General features: G+C 54.2%; 1 protein-coding gene across 5 annotated transcripts in view; it reads right to left on the bottom strand.

Annotated features, from left to right (window-relative positions):
- The window catches only part of NOS1 (nitric oxide synthase 1), a 56632-nt gene extending 37392 nt beyond the window's left edge, over positions 1-19240 (bottom strand). For 3 of the 5 annotated variants that reach the window (XM_015878395.3, XM_015878394.3, XM_085509543.1), the window contains exon 1: positions 5791-6024. The gene's annotated coding sequence lies outside the window, so the exon portion shown is untranslated. Of the gene's footprint in view, positions 1-5790; positions 6025-7942; positions 8082-19117 lie in introns of those variants that run through there. The other 2 variants (XM_085509541.1, XM_085509542.1) reach the window with 2 other exon arrangements.
- Between the last annotated feature and the right edge of the window lie 1137 nt (positions 19241-20377).

Below are 20377 nucleotides of genomic sequence, written 5' to 3'. Positions count from 1 at the left end.
GATGCCAACCTGAATTCCCAGAAGGCAGCAAGCCCTGCAGAGCTACAAGCATTCAGCACCTCATCAGTGTTATCAAAGCATTAACTCCCTCCAGTCTCAACATCCACCTGTGTGGCTGTGCCTTATTTTGTGGGCATTAACCAGTGCAAGAATGGGCGCAGCACATATACCCCTATGCTGGGTTTAGGGACATGGTGTTGCTTCACAGACACGTAAGGAACAAATTGTGGAATTGTTAAGGTAGGAAAAGAGCTCTTGGATCCCCACGTCCAGCTGCAGCCCAACCCCACCGTGCCCACTGACAGTGTCAGCAACACATCTCTGCATTCCTTAAACACCTACAGGGATGGTGAATCCCAGCACTGCTTGGATAGCCCGAGCCACTGCATCACCACTCTTTTGGAGAAGAAATGGTTACTAATACCCAACCTGACCCTCCTCTGGCACAGCTTAATGCCATTCTCTCTCATTCTATTGCTGCTACCTGGGAGTGCACCGACCTCCACCTCACCACAGCCTCCTTTCAGGAATTGCAGAGAGCAATAATGTCTTCTCTGAGCCTCCTCTTCTCCAGACTGAGCCATCCCAGCTTCCTCTTCTGCTCCCCATAAGACGTGTGCTCCAGACCCTGCACAGCTCCTCTGCCCTTCACTGGACACACTCCAGGGCCTCAAAAGTCTTATGCAAGCCAACAGAGAAAAACATTCTGAACCACCATATCACATTCCAAGCAACAAACTCCAGCACATGCCTTAATTGATGATTTGATTTAAAAAGCAAAGCAGAGAGGAAATAAATCTCCTGCCCTAAACACAATCCATCGCCCATCACAGCCTCAGCCCGTGGGCTGAACAGACCCGGCATGGACCCAGAGCCTCTGGCGTGGGCACCCTGCATGCCCCTGCCCTCACAATGTGATTTCAAGCCTTGTCTCTCACAAATCATCACTGCGGTAATGGCTCACATTTCTACGTGCCAGCTTTAAATGGACACCATTGTCTTATTTAATTAGTTTTCGTGGGATTTATGCCACTCAACGCAGAACCCCAGGGCTGATGGATTTATGCCCGTTTAATTTTTACAACCCGTGGAGCGTCAGTGACTCTGATGAGGAGCAATGGGATGCAACATATGCACAGTTACTGTAAACCGGCGTGTTTGTGCATCTGAAAATGGAGCATTAAAGTGATTCACTGGCAGGCAGCTCACTCATGCCAGCCTTTCTGCATGCTCAGACCACATCATACCTGTGTGCACGGCCTTTCCATGCTGGGATAGCTCCATCCATCCATCTCCCTCCAGCCTTGCTGATGTCCACACGCAGCTGCTGCCGAGCTCCACACCCATCCTCCATCCCATCCCTACTGCTGTGACCTGGGACACCGCATCTGCTGCACCTCCCCGACAAACCCAATTTACACCAAGTGTGAATTGAATCATGGAATTGTTTTGCCACTCATACAAGAGCCCTATGGCAGAACGCAGCTGCAGGGCTTTGTTTTAAGGAAGGCAAATATTTATGTGTTTGCTTGTCACCATATATCTGAGCTGAAGCCCCCCAGCCTTTGGGCAGCCCCAAGTCCCTTTAACCCACATATTTATGCAACCACTGCCTTTGGCATTCACCCAAACCATCCCCCTATAGGAAATTAGACAGCCAAAGGAAGTCTGGTCCAGTCTGTGCACCCCACATGCTCCATGTCCTGGTCACCTCAGTGCCACCAAAATATCCCCGTGACCCATCAGAGCCCTCGCAGTGATTTACCTGCACCCTGCCCCACCTGGTGCCCCCACACTGGGCAGGCAGCAAGGTGATCAGTTCCAATGTTGCCAAGACAACTCTTGTACAAAATCACAACATCTCTTCTTTTTTAGACAGAAACCCAGCTTTGTTTTAATTTGGAGTTCAAGGCTGACCATATTTCCATAGCACGGCTGCTGTTTCTGTTTTACTGTTTCCTACCATATTTTCTTGGGGCCTGCGGTGTGCACTGAAACAGAGGTTAGATAAAACAGTCAGTTCCGCCACTAACCCCGTCGCAAACTGATGTTCTTATTAGGGCTTGGCCCATCTGCAAAGCATAAATTTCACCACAATCAATTTGCCGAGAGGACTGGAGTTACACCAGCAACTCCGATGTGACAAATGAGAGCCGTGTTAACACAACAACGCTTTGTCCTAAATGACAAAATAGGTAGATGGGAAATAAATGAGAAAATGCTGCGTGATGGATGACGCTGAAACCCAGTCCCAGCACGAGAAAGGAGTCGTGGCTCCATTTGGAATAAAAGAAAAAGAGAATCTGAAGTCACAGCAGGTTGGCTCAGGCTGCAACAACTCCCGAGCCATCAGCGGCATCAATAGGAGCAGTGCTGGGTGCAGCCCCTTCAGGACACTGAGTGGGAACTCACCTCATTGTCACCACCTGGCACCAGGAGTGTTTTGTGCCACTATTTACAAACCTCTGGGAAATATCAGGCTCTGAGCTCCTGGTTGCGCCATCCCTTGGGTTTTCCATCAGCATGTGTTGCCATAGCACTGACAGCAGCAGCAATGCTCTCCTGGGACCCATCCTTTGTCCCACGGAGGGCTCTGGTTCTGATTTGGGAACGACTGGGGTGGGGAGGATGTAGATTTCACAGCTTCCAGCTTTGTACTGCAGATGCTGCCTTCATCTCCCCTACCTGATGGGACAGCCCTGTGCTGCTTATGGCAGAAGCACCCCAATGGGACCAGCACCCTCAGCTGAGCCACAGCTTGGAGGACGGGGGGATGAAGGGCGAGTTCTGCTCAGAAAACAGCCAGATTTCATGACTCTAACGGCAAGGATGGGCTGTGTGCTTTCAGCATGTCTGAAAGCATAAGCCCGAAAGTCTGCAAAATGGGATTAAGACAAGCCTGCCCTAGAAGGGTACTGTGGGATCTCATAAAGCATTTCGGAATTGTCATGTAAAAGAGGGGCTATAGAAAGAGTTGCATTAGCATAAATACCTCCAGTTTTATCTACACACATGCAGCGCTTGCAGGCTTCCACGCTCTGCATATGGATCGACATACCGATAGCATATGGGTTTTGAAGCTATATATCTATACAGCATGTTGCTGGTCCCCATGGCCATACCCAGAGCTCCGGGTGCTGCGGGTGGGTGCTGGTTTACCTCACATTGCAGCTGCCATGCAGGGCTTGGGCTCTGGCATCACACAGCCCAGCGGGGCTCCTGTGGGAGAAGCAGATGGAAGCAAACGTGCTTTCATCCAGCTCCAGTCACAGACAGTGGCTTACATCTCCTTCTCTCCTCAGGACACAATGTGTTTATTTTTGGAGACGTACAAGAGATCGGATCACGTCTATAGATTTCACTTAATACACAGATACAATCAGAGCAGCGGGAGCAGAGCAAGGGCTTTTCACTCTCATTTGTTCTCTGTCAGAGCCGGTCCCTTTCTATTGGGGTTGTCTTTCTTTAGTCAAAACTGATGGTATCAACAAGTATCAGACAATACCCTCGTTACTCGGGAAAGGTAAATGCTAATCTATGCGTGCCGAGCTCATGTGACTTATCGGTTACTATATATAGTTGTTTTCAGGCGCTGATTTGGGCAATCTGGCAGATTTCCTGAGCCTTTTGTACAGACTCACTACAGAAACACAAAACACAACATACGCGAGGCAAGCAGCTGGGAGGGGTGGGGGGAAACAAAACCATGAGGGTCACAACACCCCCCAAGGGCCCCTGTCAGAAGGCTCAGCCCCAGGCACGAGGCAGTGATGCCCCTGCCTAAGATGGCCTCTCTGGAGCTCACACTCAATCACTGGAAGAGGGAACGGGTGGAAAGCAAAGGGCATGAGAGCTCAGTGCTGCTCACAGGGGAGCATAACGCCGCTCCAGGCGCAGATGTCTCATTAGTACAACAGTGCCCCAAACCATGGCTGCTTCTGGAGAGGCTCTGCACCAGGCATTTGTTTGCGAACATGGGCACATTCAAAAGCCACAGAGCGGTGGGCTGCTGGTGGCATCTCTAAGAAAAATATTCTGGGTGAGAAAAGCTGGAAGGAAACAGAGGAAGAAATTGCTGACACAAAATCAAACTCTTCAAAATAAGACTTCCCTGCTGGAAACCTTTAGCTGGAAAGGAATAGTAATGGTGTGCAGCTGGACGTCTACAGCAGAGTGCTATTTCGTATGCCCCCACCACGAACCCTCCCCACAACTCTCCATCCGTGTATCTCGAGCCCCAGCAGCGGGGGACACAGAGAAGAGGGAGGTAGAGAAGCAGCCGGCACGCACAGCAGTGGGTCCCCAGCCCTGCAATCCCACAAACCTCCCACCAGAAGGAAGGAGACACTTCCCCTCTATATCAGTGAGAGGCGGATCAGTTCCTCAGGGACTCAGCAGATAATTGTCAAGTTGCCTGCCAGAATTTCCTCATGACAGTCGTAACTTGAAAGCGTTGGAAGAAAATGTCTGCACCTGGGCTGTGGAACTGAGCAGGGAAATGCCCTGCAGGGCTGGCACTGGGGAACGATACCCACCAACGCCCACCCCAGCACCAGGGGCTCTAGATGTGCACGCACAGAGGTTCTTTTCATTTTTGGCCAGAGAAAACTCAAAGCTTTCCATCAAAAGCTTTCCACCACCCCAGCTGCTGAGTGCAAAGAAAGCCGAGAGCGGGAGCACAGGCAGAGCCAGCTGGGTTCGGCTCCTGCGCTCCCTACACCACAGCTCCTGGCTGTGCTGCAGAGGGGACTACCGAGGTCTGTCGTGCCCAGGTGGGGACAAACAAGGGACCAGGTTCAGACTGTCCTTGTGGGGGGCAGGAGCCAGCCTTGAGTCTCATGGCTTCACTGCGGGCTGGCACTGGTGTGACCCTCTCCTAACTGGATCTCACTCCCTTCCCATCCCACTGCCCAGGAGACAGAGGGGACACGCGTGGGGCGGGAGGAGCAGCACTGCTTGGAGGGGGGGCATCTCCCGCAGCCTCGAGCCCCGCTCAGTGCTGGGGTGGGGGCAGAGGGTGCGGTCGGGAGAGCGTTCAGCACCCTGGACAGCGCCCGCAGCCGTCTGGGTCCGGGTGTGACCCCGCGCCCCCCCGGAACATACATCCCCCCCCAGGAACCCACACACCCCCCAGGACCCGGTGTATCTTCCCCCTCCTCCTCCACCCCAACCTCCCGATGACCTGCAGCGTGCCGCCCGGAAACCTACCTCCCACCCCGGGACCCCGCTCATCCCAAATCCCACCCCACGGCAATCAGCCCCCTCCCATCCCCCCGTCCCAGCCCCAGCCGCTGCCGGACTAATTGCATTTGCCCCCCTCCCGCCCCCTCTTCGGGCAAATTGCCGCCCGTCCCGGGCACACTGCCCGCCTTTTCCAGCCAAACTGGCCCCTTGCCCTTCCCACACACACCGTCCGCCTGCTCCTGGTAAACTGCCCCTTACCCCCCCAGCAAACTGCCCTTTCCCCCTGCCTGTGCCTCCCCCCACCCCACCAAATCGCTATCCCGCTCGCCCCATACAAACTTACTGCAAAGAGTTGCGGGGGAGGGAGATAAGAGCTGCGCTCTCCTTGCAGCTGCATCAGCCCCCCATTCCCGGGGGCGTCACGGGGGGGACCTGGAGAATGAAGTTTGCAGCGGACCCCCCCGGGGTACAAGGGAGCGCAGTGGGGACATAGCGATGGCTGCGGGGTGCCGCGGGGCTCCGGCACCGCAAAGTTTCCCCGATAAGCGGTGCGGGGTTGGGGGCTTTTCCCCCCCACACACACACATACACGATCCCACCACCTACCATGCAGCGGAGCTGAGCCGTCCCCGTCCTCATCCGTGCCCGGAGCATCGCTTCGCTCCCGGCAGCTGCGGAGGGACGAGCGCGGGGCTGTGCGGGGCTGCAGGGAGGGAGCACTGCTCGCTGCGCCCCTTTATCCCAGCATCACCGAAACGAATCCGCTTTGACGTCCAACCCGGGTTTTTATGGGTGTGGAGCGAGCCGGTGCAGCCCTCATTAGGAGACACTCCGCTCTCCAAATCATACATCTTTTATATAACCTCATTTCCAGCCTGGCTTTTCCCCCCCTCCCCTTACTGATGAGCATCACCCCCTCCTCAGCTCCCTCATCAGTTAAAGAGCCGAGAGACCCCTCATCCCCCTCTCCCCCCAGCCTGCACTTGTTGCTGGAAAGCCCCACTCCATGCCCTGCAGCCATCCACAGCACACCCCGGAGCAGAGGGGCTCAGCCCCACACCCCCAGAGAGCTGCAGCCCTCTCCCTGCATCAAGCTGCTGTGTGGGGGAAAATGAGACAATGGGGTTCCCTTTTTCCCTGCTAGCAAACAGCCTCGCTCCCAGGCTCATCCCAGCACCCCGAGCCCAGGGCAGGTGGCACCAGTGTTCCCCACTGTCTCCAGCAAAGAGCTGGGCACTGTGCTGGGGCTGCACACAGGGGAGAGCGCAGGGAAGGGGCTCCTCCTCTCTCCATTTCCCCTTCCGACCTGCCCCTGCCCCCAAAAAGGCCCAGTAGAGACCCAGGCTTGACATCAGTATCCAGGCTTTGCAATTGTGCTCATTCCCATGGCAACAACAAACACATAATTATAGATATATAATATTATATAAACCCCACTGGGCTCTCCGGCAGGAGCTCACCTGCATGCAGCCCCCTCCCAGAACACAAGGGCAGCTCCCCTGGAGCATGGAAACACAACTGCAGCCCAGCACATAGCCACGGCTGTCCAGTGCTTGGGATGCTCATGGATAAACCATGGCACAGCGGGTGACTAAATGACAAAACTTCCCTCAGGGATGGCAAAGCGAGCAGCCCTGATCCTCCCCACTGAACAGGGACTCTCGCAGAGCTGGCAAATGGGGGAGGATGGCAGCAGCACTTTTGGGGCTACACCCCCCTGCTCCTCACACTACTCATACATCAAGCTGTAATGCACTGTCTGGGGCTAATGAAAACATAATTACGCCTATTTAGATGCAGGAGGACTGATTTAATAGCAAGCTTCCAAATGACATCTGCTGTGCTCCATCGGGCAGGGAAGCCTGCCCCACGGAGGGGTGAGCTGCATGGGGTGGGGGTATGCAGGCAAAGAAAGGCTTCGTGACATGGTCACGGGCCAAATGTTGTCACCTTCAGCTGGGCAGCCCAAGAACTTCTTCCCATGACGTGAGATCCCACCACCTACTCTGCTGGAGAAGCAAAACCAGGGAGCAGAGCAATGGGTGCAGGGCTCCAGACAGAGGGACTCCCAGCTGTGGTTGTCCTGCCCACTTACCCCACTAACATCCACACAGGACCCACTAGGAAGAAGCCAAGCTGTGCTCTATGTGTCACCAGGATGACCATCATCATCCTCCTCCCAGGACGCTGCCCTGCGTAACGCTCAGCAGAGCAGTGCTCACTTCTGTGCTGGCTGAGGCTTTGCCCACAAAGCCCATAGCACAGTGCTGGCATCATAAAGAGCTGGTGGCCTTCATATGTCCTGCGCTGGGGGAAGTCACAGCCTCCATCACAGCAGCCACCCCCAGATACTGGGGCTGGAAAAGGTCGCAGTGTGACAACCAACATTTGCACCTTCCTCCCTCCAGCAAAGAGCACTCAGGGCAGGGTTTCTCCACCAGGATTACACACCTGTAACCCTTCCCTATCCAGCCCATAGCCACGGGGAAGACATCTGCACAAGTCACCCCACACCCCAAATGCAGACAACACTATGAGCAGGAGATCGCCCAGCTCAGCTCTTAGCAGGGGGGGCAGCCCCTGCCCCTTCCCACGCTCCCCCTTGCCATGAAATCAGCTCAGTGCCATTTGCCTCCAGCCATATGCTCACGGCGTTGCAGGAGCCAAATATAAACACAGCACTCCACTCACCCAAGTTTCCTTCTCCCCCCCCCCACCATCATCCCAGGCTCACTGCCCTCCCCTCAGCCTCACCCACCTGCATTGGAAGCCTCAGGGGTCAGGGGGGTTCCAATAGTGGGGAATGTGCTCAGAGATCCCCGGGCAGGCAGCAGTGCAGATCTCACACACACACACACAGCCGTAACCCGGCTGCTATTTCTATGCAGCCCAAAATGCATCGGAGGGATTACCGCAGCGGGAATAAAGGAAGGGCTGAACGTATTTATACCCAAAGCTTAAGGAGCCGATGTCACTGTGCACACACACACACACACAGCAGCTGATGGGGGTCTGGCAGTGATTCGGGACAAATCCTGGGATTTCTGTCTGTGTTCCACTTCAGAGTGGGTGCGGGTGCTGGAGCTGCCTATGGGTGGCAGTGAGCCCGCACTGCTGGCAAGCACCGCAGCTCTGAGGGTCTGGGAGTCCCCGGCTCAGTGAGCATTAGGACACATGTGGGGCAAAAAGGCTTGGAAATGGTATGGAAAAGTCAAACTTGTGCCTACAGCCTCGTGTCATTGCGGGTCACGGGGCTGGATCGAGTCTTTTAGAGTGCATCACACCACCTCCGATGGTATAAAGTAGGTTATAAGGAGCTCTGTCTCTCTCACACACACACTCACACACCAAATCTAATAAAGAGATATTAGTAGGAGAGTATTTGGCTTCTGGCATTAAACTAACTCCAGCTTCATACAGACACCAAAGAAATGAAATTATGGCAGCTCACAAACAAGAAATTCCAGGGGGATGAATTAATGTTTCATCACTGTTACAGGGCAGAGCTGTACCTGTCTGTCTTCCCTTTCTGTGTTTCTTTCTCCTCACTTCAAAACGTGATGCTCTGCCTCTACAAGTCGCACACCGCATCCCCTCCCGCGCCAGCCCCACACCTTGCCATCAAAACCCAGATTGTTTTCATCCTCCTTTTAAGGGCTTGTTGGAGGCTTTACAAACACACCAAAGCCCAAGGACGCCTCGTAAATCCAGGCTCTAATTTGAACAGATGAAAAACCAGCTCAGAGACTTCGCTTGCTCCGCATGTGGCTGGAGTGACTCCTGGGTTATTCAGATGCAAACACTTTCAAACACAAATATCTGAGGCAGCTGTCAGCAGCTGGAAACTGGGGGAAGGTGCTCAGCAGCATAGAGCTGCACTGAAACCATAGGATCAGTGAGACCTGCATCATAGAACCATAGGATGAGTTGGGTTGGAAGAGACCTCAAAAACCAGCCAAAAATAAGCAGAATGGAGACCATTAAGGCATGGCTGCAGGTCCATGGCTGCCTCTAAAAGACCCAAATCTCTAATCTCAGAGTTATCGGTGTGGGACCTCAGGGTGGGTGGGACAGATGCAGGAAGGGGCCCTGCGTCAGAGCAGCGCTGGGTAAACAGGCGCAGGGCAGCGCGGAAGGGCTGCAGCAGGCTGACAGGGCTGATAAGCTCAATCTGCAGAGCATTCACAGCACAAGGAACACAAAGCCAGCCCGAAACTGAGCCACAGCTGCTGCCGAGTTCTTCATTTCCAAAAAAGACCCTGCTAGCAGAAAACAAGCTGCAAGGAAAGCGATACAGAAATATTCTGCTACCCATTCCTGAAGCCCCTCGTGTGCCTGCTGGGGGTGGGTGAACAGGGGCTGCTGTACCCTCCAGACCCATGGAAATAAAGGAACATGGGTTGGGCATCCACTGAGGCTGAGTGAGCTATGAACCCCATCCATCCCTGGCCCTAAAGCAGCAGTAGGGCTGCTCCACCTGCATAGCCCAGGGGCACAGCAATGGCGAGGAGGGCTGGTGATGATGAGGAAGGCTCATCTCAGCCCTAAACTACACCTTCAGCACAGCATGTACCAGGACACACTTTGTACTGCTCACACACTTGTGAATCAGTGTCCTTCAGCCAAAGCCACTCAGCAACAAAGGAGCTGCCCCATCCCAAATGCACGTACCAGCAGGGAGAGGAGCAACAACAGGAGGCACAGAGCTGTGCTTTCCCCCCTTTTATTTCTCCCCTACAACCCAAAGAAAGGCGGTGCTCGGCCTCACCACCGAGCAGTGAGAAGTTTGTGCAGAAGCACTGCCAGGAACGTGGATTTATTTCTGGAATGACTTTCATGGGATGTTGAAAAGCTGCTGTAATTTGGAAGTATTAAGCAGCTTCTCCCAGTTCAACCACGACAGAATCAAATGCTGAAAGGAGCCAACTGCATGTGGAACAGCACGATCACAACATTTCACCTCCAATCAAGATGATTCCTCTTGCCACCAAAATCTCTCCTCAAGAGCAGGAAAAGGAGGAAACAGAACCACCTGAACCCAGCCCAACCCAGATCCCAACAGCCCACCCCCACAAGAGCTGCTATGCTGACACAAGGCCCCAATTTGGCACCCTGAGCTCACCACCCCCATGGAATTTAAAGCAATTCAGAGCTTTTTGGTGCTTTCTGGGTCCCTCAGCAATCCACTCACCTGCAGCCACTGGGTCCCAGCGACTCTGTCCACTGCTTCCAAAGCCAACTCTGGTAATTAGAGAAACACAGAGTTGCTCTGATGTCACCTGTAGGTGAGCTGTATTAGCACTGAGATGACCATGGTGATCTCATAGCACTAGTAGGACCTGCCCTGACTTGAAATGTCCCCTTATTACCTTCTCCCAAGTTGACCAGCACCCCATAGATTTCAGCCCTAATAGGGGGGATACTCATTTAGGTCACCTGGGACCCAATGCAGGTGACACACCAAAACCTCATTGTTTTGATGTCTCAACCCTCCCATTCAATTTGGTCAAAAGGCTGCAGCTGTGCTAAACTGGGGGTGCAAGAGCACAGCTGGATGAATCATAGAATCCTGGAATCATTAGGGCTGGAAAAGACCTCTAAGATCCTCAAACCAACACCGACCTGACCCCACCATGTCCACTGACCATGTCCCTCAGTGCCACAGCTCCATGTTCCTTCAGCACCTCCAGGAACAGTGACCCCACCACTCCCTGGGCAGCTGAGCCATGAACCCCATTTACATACAAAAGTGGACCAAAGGAATGCCTGGAAAGAGCATGAGCTCCTGTAGCCTGAGGCCTGAGGAAGGTTTTGTGGTTAAAAACACTGAAAAGACTGAAAACAGCCCAACAGAGGGCACCCCTTGGTCCTGTGAAGCACTGCCCTACAAAATGCCAGAATACAATCACCCATCTTCCAACTCATCTCTTACCAATGGGGGAGTGGAGGCATGTGAAGGGCAAGGTCCAGATTACACCATACAGAAGTGGAGGAGAAGGCTCAGAGAGCTGCCTCCTTCCTCAGCTGCCCATGGGTGGGGGCTGGGGGGCACTCTGTGCAGGACAGGATGCAGATGGTGCATTCCATCTCACCTACATGGCTGGAAAGCCTGGCTCTGTGCTTGGCAGGTGTTCCCATTTAGAAATACAAGACTGCCATATTCTCTAAGAGAAAGATCAGAAAGAAAGTGGAGAAAATAATAATAATAATAATAAACAACTAAGAAAACTCGAGATCAGGAAAGACAAAAAAGAGTGGTAGAGCTGCTCCTGGCCCTGCAGCTCTGCAGGAAGGGATCCCAGCAGGAGCCCCAGACCTCACGGAGCCCGACGTCTCTCCCCTTGTAGCCATGAGGCAGAACAAAACCCACTTGGGACACCACTTCTTGCCATTCAGCTCTTCCACAAAGAACCCACTGTTTTCCCAGAGCATGTTTTCTCCTCACATGCCCCTGCCCTTCCAGCCTTCCGCTGCCTCACACACAGGCTCCGGCCCTCTATGAAATTCAGAGCGATATCACAACTTTGGATGGGATTTGCTTGCTCTTCAGGTTCTGTCAACCCCCTGCAGAGGAGCACAGGGCAGCACAACAGCCCATGTCTGCAATGAGCAGGCGCATCTGAGAGCTCTGCACATCCCCAGTGCCACCAAGACTGACACAGCCTTGGACAGGCTTCCCCCTCCCCGATACGTTTTTCCTTTTGATTTTTTTCCCCCAACCTCTTATTCCCAGTGGCCGAGAACATTTAGTCTGGCCGGGAAAAGGAAATCTCATTACAGAATTACGGTTCATTTAGCAGGTCCCGCTGGAAGCCCTGCAATAACCACTGCCTTCCTAACAGGATTAGCCAGTGTCTGAACCTCCCGACCGTGCTGCCTGCGGCTCTGCTCCCGCAACATCTCCCGGACCCCACAGTACCCAAAATGCAAGTGGGCCAAAGGAAAAAGAGGGGGAGGATGGGGGACATCCCCATTGTGCTTCCCTGCCTTGGCCTCGCCCATCCTGCTGGCTCTGCACTCAACAGTGTTGTTGAGTCCCATGAGGGGTCCAAGGGCATCAACCTCACAAAAACCCCCAAGACAGTGGAGTGAAGCACATACTGCTACAGCATTAGCCAGGACTTGCTGACCACTGTACCCACAGAACTTGCTTACCACCACCAGCAGCTTCTATGGCATAGAGACAATCATGAGACACTGGTGTGGGTTGCTGGGGTCCTCCTGACACCAGTTCTGGAGCCTACATGGAGGTCTGGGCTGGCATCATGTTGTATGGGAGTGTGGTTACTGGGATTAGCTCTCTGTTTTTAAGACGTTTAGGAATGAGTAATTTAGAGGTGAAGATGAAGGAGGAAACCAAGTTACATTGTACCACCAGAACAGCCATGAGTTTGCCTTCAGTGACACGTGGATCTCATTGCTTCTCCAACCACTGCCCCCAAGAAGTGGTGAAAAGGCAGTAAATTAACACAGCACCACTTATGGAGATATCCCTATGATTTCAGGGGGCTGAGCATCCACCTGTCACCACCCACCAGCTCCCACTGCTTCCATCTCACACCTCTTTGCACAGAAACTACAGCCAGTCCGTGTAGAAAAGCTCACAGCAAATGGGGAGGACAACACGGACTGCTCTGTGCACCCTAGAACTGAAGGAGAGCAGAGAACACTGTTTTATGTGGTAGTTATGCCTATGAGACAGTGACTCCCATAGCACTGGAAGAGCTTTTATGGGGTTAAATGAACTCTTGTTTAGCTTTAGCCAAAGAAATTCTCTGAGCCGTGCTTCCAGCAATGCCTTGTTCCATTGCACACCCACTACAGGCTACGGGCAGTTCCTGCCGTGCTGCTCACTGCAGGCACCCATCCCACAGCCCAGCCCTGCTCTGACATCTGCCAGCCAGGGGTGGGGGCCTGGAGACCCCACCAGGCAGCCCAGCACTCCCAGCTGCCATGCTCCAGGGGTGGCCTTGATACCTCATTACTGCAGAGATGAAAGGCCATGCAGAGCATCGCAGCCACGTCCCCGCGGCTCCTACGCTGCTCCGGCTCCACCAGGAGCTGCCGTCATTAGCGGGGCTCTGTCTGCAGGCAGAGGGCTGCTAACGAAGCTGCGTGGGCAGAGTGAAGTGCTGGGAGTCGGAGATGTGGGGATGCTACGGGGAAGGTGTGGGGACATGGTGGGTTCTGCATTAATGCCAGGGATACAGCAGGGCACAAGGAGGAGGGAGGGGAGGTGCAGAGCAGGGGAAGTTTTGCTCACGCACAAGCACGGTGTAATTCAGTTTGCAGAGGAGCACCAAATCCAAGAACTGAGCAAGAGGCCAAAAGGGCAGAAGCGTTTCTGCAGCTAATGAGCATGCATGGGCTGAGGAGTGCTGCTGATGAGTGCTGGGGGGGGGAAGGAGCCCCACTCTTGTCCTTGCAGAAGCCTCAAGTCGCTCAGAGCACTGTCCTGTGTAGGGCACAATGGTTCATGTTCACCTCTTGGTGCCCCAGCCTACATCTGTCTGTCTGTGTGTCCTGCAGAGCACAGGCAGCCACCCCATGTCACCCCAGCAGGGCCACAGCAAGGATGATCCTGCTCCCTCCATCCAGAAATCACTTTTATCCTCCCACCTTCAGAGAGTTTTTCCCCACTGTGCTGGAACAGAGATGTGAATGTTCTGCCCTCCTTGGGTTCCTCTGCAGGGAACAGGCTGCCCAGGGAGTGGTGGAGTCACCAACCCATCACCATGGAGGTGCTCAAGGAATGTAGAGATGTGGCACTGGGGGACATGGGCAGTGGGTTGGGGTTGGTCTTGGGGATCTTAGACATCTTTCCCAACCTTAGTGATTCCATGATTCTATGAGCCCTGAGCACCATTACTCTCCCTGCATGGCTCTTGTCACTGCCACATGGCACAGACATGTTGTTCATCAGGCTGTGGCTCTGTGAAGCAGGCAGTGATCCAACCTGACCTTCCCACACAGCCTTGTAGAACATCCCATAGCACAGGTCTGGCAGAGGAGGTGACACAGGGCTTGATCTAGGACACCTGGCTGGCTGCAAGTCTCAGGGATGCAATTAGAGGTCGGAGGAAGATGTATTACATGCTCCTTGCATTTATCCCTATGCCATAACAGCTGTTTCTGCCACAGAAGCGACCTTTCCAGCTTTGTTTTTCCATTATACCATTTGGAGATGCATTAAAAACTGTCCGTAAGGGAAGTACCAGGAGCCAGACAGGCTCTGTGTGCCTGCCAGAGGAGGAACAGTTACATATGTACACCCCACGTATGTTTATATGAGCGTGGATATTGGGGGAGCCCTGGGATTTGGTGTTGATCAGAGCCAACAGCCTGAACAGCTGGATGGAGCAAACCCCATTGGCTGTGGCTTCCTACACTGGTGATAGATGGACTCTACCACCAGCCTTGGTCTGTGACTCTGGGCAAAATAGGTCACACTCCTGTCTTATAGATGTAGTGATTCTCCTCAATGAACTGATCAAGGCCCTGCCCAGGATGGGGGATATGAATGGTCCCTTCTTCTCCTTTTCCACCTCTAGAGTTTGCTCTTTGCTGAACAACCACGGAGAAGAAACAAACAATGTTTAGCCCTGGACATGCTCTGTGTTCAATGGCCAACTGCTTGTCTCATGCCCTCTTGTACGTGTCACAAGACAACAGGCCCACATGCTGTTTTAAAAAGGGGTGAGAAGGATCCCCAAGGTTCTGCCTTCCTCCCCACCCCTCAGGTTGCACCTGGCTGCTCCATGCCTCTCCCAAACCATCTGCACAGTTCACCCACCCTTCTCCATTTTCTCTTGCCTCTTGTTTGTTTGTTTTGCCATCCAAGCATTATTGGTAGCAGCAGGGTCTGGCAGCCCAAACTTCCCCAGGGAAGAAGTTCTGGCATCCAGCAACCAAGTGGAAAGTTGCTCCGAGCCTGTCTCATCTCACTTTTGACATATCACGGCTGTCCATTTCCCTTCCCAAGGAAATCTGATTTGTTCCAAAGTTTATAGTTTCAGTGACCTAATCCCAGCATAGTTGTTCCTGTTTCCCTTTAATTTACTGCCTCAGCTTGTATTAATTGATGTATTGCAGAGGGCTTGAGCCAAGCTAATTGTTTTAGAAGAAGAAAAAAGAAGAAAGGAAGGAAGATGTGAGGTCCCTTGGCGGATTACTGAGGTATTTGAGTGGGCAAACAGCAGCCACCAGAAAACAGTAATAGCTCCAAACAGCATCAACAGACCAGAGGGGTGGGGACCCTCCAGATGTCGTGCAACCCCAAATCCCTTCCCCAGGGTGACCTGTGGGTACAGGGCATGTGGGAGAAGGAGGGCTGCGATACACTGCCTTGCTGGGCTGCCTCCATGCCAGGGTGGCATGAGGGATGTGGTCAGCGGGCATGGTGGGGAGGGAGTTGGATGATCTGGAAGACAGCTTTGGAGGAAAGGGCATGGTGGTCCCACTGAACAAGTGGATGAGCCATGCTTTAGCTCAGCCAACACAAGAACTTTCACTTGGCCAACATCAATGCCTACTGTGCTGAAAAAGCAATGCAAAGACAGCAGGACAACAGAAGGGATTGTTCCCTGTATTTGCCACCTGCAACAGGAAACAGTGTCACAGAATCACAGAATGGCCCAGGTTGGAAGGGACCTCAAGGATCAAGAATCTTCAACCCCCCCACCACAGGCAGGGCCACCAACCTCTGCATTTAATACCAGCCCAGGCTGCCCAGGGCCCTATCCAACCTGGCCTTGAACACCTCCAGGAATGGGGCACCCACAACCTCTCTGGGCAGCCTGTTCCAGCACCTCACCACTTTCAGAGTAAAGAACTTCCCCTTGACATCCAACCTAAATCTTCCCTCCTTCAGCTCCAAACCATTTCCCCTTGCCCTGATGCTGTCTACCCTTTCAAAGAGTTGACTCCCCTCCTGTCTGTAGGTTCCCTTTAAGTACTCAAAGGCTGCAATGAAGTCACCCTGCAGCCTTCTTTTCTCCAGGCTGAACAAGCCCAGCTCCCACAGCCTGTCCTGACAATGGAGGTTCTCCAGCCCTCTGATCATCTTTGTGGCCCTCCTCTGGACCCCCTCCAACAGCTGTGTTTCTTGTATTGGGTCTCCAGACCTGGATGCAGTACTCCAGATGGCAGAGTAGAGAGAGACAGTCACCTCCCTGTCCCTGCTGGCCACCCCTCTTCCAATGGAGCCCTGGGAATGCCACTTTTTGAGGGCTTGGAACACACTGTACACAGCATCTGCCTAAAGGAAGGGGGGAAGGAGGAAAAGGGCCCTGTGCAGGAGCCTCCCCAGCCCTCACTGGGAAAAGCGTTTTGGGGATGGGGATACAGGGAGGGCACAAAGCCCAGGCTGGGGCCACTCTCTCCAGTCCTACATAACCCCAGTCTCTCTGAACCCAACACCATCCTATCAAAGTTTCCCAGAGCACAAAGTTGCTCCTTGGTGTTCTCCAGACCAGCTCACGCTCCTGCCCTGCCCATAAATCAGCACAGCTCCATCGCGCGGCTCTCACTGCGAGGTTGATTTATTTGGGAGCAACACAGGGAGTTTCCAGATTAACACTAATTGCCCTTCCAAATTACTTAATAGTTCAGATTGCAGCGCTCTCTTTGGAGATCATCTCAGACAGTTCAATAAAACGACAACAACAACAACAAAACTACCACCGAAGACACAACTGCAAATTGATGAAGTCTTTGAGACTCGGCTAATATCATTGCTGCCTGGTAAATTTATTCAGCTCAAACTGGAGGGATGCGACTCAGCTCAGTGAGGAGGACACCACCTGCTACCAAGGTGCTCAATTTTCCCTTCCAGAGACACTCATTGCTCAGAAAGCAGCAGGAACAGCCCTGCCCGGCTGCAATGCTGCACGAAACAGCTCCGGCCTTCTTAGCAAGAAAAATACAAAGAAAAATGTTATAACAACAATAATAATGAGCTGAAGGGCTGTGCTCTCTCTGTGGCCTTTGCTGGTGCTCCTGCCCAGGGCTGGTGTGGGCACGGGAGCTGGCAGGCACTGTGCTCCTGCAGGGCTGAAATTGTCACCCAGGAGGGGAGGGGAGGACTTGTTTCATTTTGGCTGCTTCCCAATTTCCCGGCCCTCTGGGGGCAGGAGATGCAATGTGGCTCACAGGGGAAGGCTGGGGAGGCAGGGGGGAGCGGGAGGGAAATGGGATGCTTGGGTCAGCCCTAAGTCACTGTCATGACAGTCACCAAGGTGCAGAGGAAGCTCTGGGTGCCGGGGTGATGCCAACCAGAGCAAATGCTTCCAGCATCAGTGGGCTTTGCAATATTTTGAGGCAAGCCCCTGCTGGTGGTGCAGCCTAAAATGCAAAACCTCGGTGGGGTGACTCCATTCCCACTCACCCACATCCCATTTCCCTGCAGAACACCCCCGAGGATCACATCTCCCATTGGGATGTTGGGTGTGGGGTTAGGAGGAGCCCGGCAGTCAGAGGGTTACACAGCCACTGCCCCATGCCAGGAGCTGTGGGGGCTCAGAGTGAGCCCAGCCGATGGCTGCCATCTGCTCCTGGCACCTCGGGCTGTGCCGGAGAGCAGGGAAGGGAGAAAACAAAACCCTGGAAGTGGGCTCGAGCAGGGACTGCTCCACTCAGACCAATACACCAAAGCCCTGGGGGGTGTTTGGCTGCAAAATGCTGCTCTGTCCGTCCCCACTACTCCCAAGGGTGGGAGTGCTGAGCTTCTGGTGCTCCGCACCGCACCGGCAGGAACACGGCCCCCACGGGATGTCCCCAAGCTCATACATCCTCCCGGGGATGCACAGAAGCTCACGGGAATGCTGCTCTGAAAGGCATCGTCCTACAGGGCTCAGGCTTTGCTGTTCCCCAGCAACACACAGCCCTGTCCCCATCGCTCACCGCTCCAGGAGGGCATCCACTTACAGCCAGAACCGGGCAGCACCGCCAGGCAGCCCTGAGCCAGCAAGAGCCGGGGGAAAGCAGCCAAACCCAGCCCCACATCCCAGCCCCCCCACCGGGGGCTCAGAAAGAAGTCCCATTCATCATCCGGACTCTGTTTGTTTTCTGCACTCCGCTAAGCTCAAACAAGCAAAACAGATTAGCCGGTCTCATTTGTTTCCTACTTAATTACACCTCTTCGGTGCTGATGTAATATTTCAAGATTTGGGTTGTTAAAGGATGAAAATCCACCTTCCCCCTCCTACACCCACCTTGGCTTTTCATTCCCATCGTGCAAAAGCCCAGATGTTTGGGGGCTTTTTAATGGGGCTTTTTTGGTGGGGTATTTTTTTCCCCCCACAAAATAAGTCTAATTATTGAGGAATTCAGAAACTCTGAATTCAGAAGCTGCCGGAGAGGGCTCAGGTTGTCAGAAACAGATGGACTGGAGCTGCAACTTTTCATCACTCCATCCAGCCTCCCCGGAATGGAGGGCTGCATCTGCAGCACACGCGGCCCCAGATAACTTCAGCTGTTCTCCCCCCTCCCCCTACCCCACCCCCTTCACAGCAACGCTTTGCCGTCAATAGGACTTCCCAGGAAGCGGAGCGGCTGCGTGCCGACGGGATGAGCTCCTCGCCCAGGGAAGGAGAGAGCTCTTTGTGCCGTGGTGCCCACCTGCAAATCCCCCATGGAGGTGCACGGGGTGGGTGTTAGTGCTATGGGGCCTAAATCAGAGCCATCAGAGGGTGGGAGATGGGGAGCGACCCCAGCTCAGCCCAGACTATGGGGCAGACAGGAACATGGGGATCAGGACATCTGCCACCGCTGTGTGCCCACGTTGTACCCCCGCAGCATCTGGGCAGCAGCACAGCCACAACACCACGGGGATAACGGGGACACCCTACTGTACAATCCCCCCACGCCAGCACACACCACCTCCGCTCCCCCCACATGCAGGATCCCATTCCCGGCACCGACACAAGGCACGCACCGACTCCCAGCTCCAGCTCCATCTCGGTGCGGACGGCAGCGCTCAGCTCGGCGATCCGCGCTGGCTGGCGGAAGAGCCGCAGGGGGTTGAGCTGGCGGGGCTGAGCCGAGCCGGCTGCGCAGCTTTCCCACGGTGGCACTCCGGACACCCCACTGCGTGCCCTCCCCTTGCCCGGTGCCGTGCACCCCTCCCAGGGCTCCACATCGCCGTATGGATGTGGGGTCCGTGGGGTTGGGAGCTGGGGGCATCGCGGATGGTTTGGGTCCAGCAAACACCTGCAGCACACCGCACGCCGGGGGCCCCGCGGCACTCGGGTTATTCAATAACTTCTCCCTCCCCAGCTGCAGTGAGCGCTGCTCTTTCCCAATCATGTGAGCTGTGGTGTTCCAGCTTGAGGCCTTCAGCTCTGGGTCTCATCCAGGTGTGTTTTGAGGGAAGGAGGGTAATGCAGAGCACCCAGGTAATGGGACAGAGAGGACAAAGCCCCATCCTGCAGCACTGGGTACCACAAGCAGCACCAGATCCTTCTCTTCCACAAAGCCTCAGAGCTGGAAAGTGAGGATCTTTGAGATCCCTTCCAACCCGAGCCATTCCACAACTATACAAAAGACCCAGTTCTGGGCAAAACAATCACAGCAAGCCTCAAACCAAATGAAATTTACCCTCAAGGATGCAGGGCCTTATTTTAAGCTGCCCCTACAGAGTGCTCTTATCCTCAGTGGCCTTCATCCTCCTCCAGCCCCACCGAGCCCCGCTGACCCCCCAGCCCCGCTCACCACCATCCCGCAGTGCTGCCCAGTCTGAGTGTGTTCCCACTGCCAGGCAGGTGCTCCCCTGGAGGCTGCGGCCGCTCCCCTGCTCACACCACACTGTGCATTGTGTTGGAGGTGTGGGAGAAACCCTAATGGGAGATCCATTGTCTGCATAATGGGCACCAAAGGCAGGTGAGCTCCGGATGCATTCATGGGATGGAGAGGGTGGAAATCAGCCAAGCAAAGTGTCTTAGCTCCCCCATGGCTGGATCCCACGCCATACACAGATACGGTTTATTTTGTGGTTGGGAGCGATGTAACACAAGCAGCAGCCCCCTCTGCAAGGAGGGAGCACAGATCAGCACACACTGGGATGCTGGAACAGGGGTTGTAGCCAAAAATAGGAACAAACAAGTTGGATCCTACCCAGCACAGCAGCACAGGGGCTGAGGGATATGTAACCCCGAGGCTGGCTCTGCCCCAGGCACGCAGCCAGACGCATCGTCAC

Source organism: Coturnix japonica, chromosome 9 (assembly GCF_054131305.1).
Source record: "Coturnix japonica strain WE chromosome 9, WE-NBRP24, whole genome shotgun sequence".
NCBI lineage: Eukaryota > Metazoa > Chordata > Aves > Galliformes > Phasianidae > Coturnix > Coturnix japonica.
Note: the sequence above shows the minus strand (reverse complement) of the source record. Positions and strands in the feature narration are given on the sequence as shown.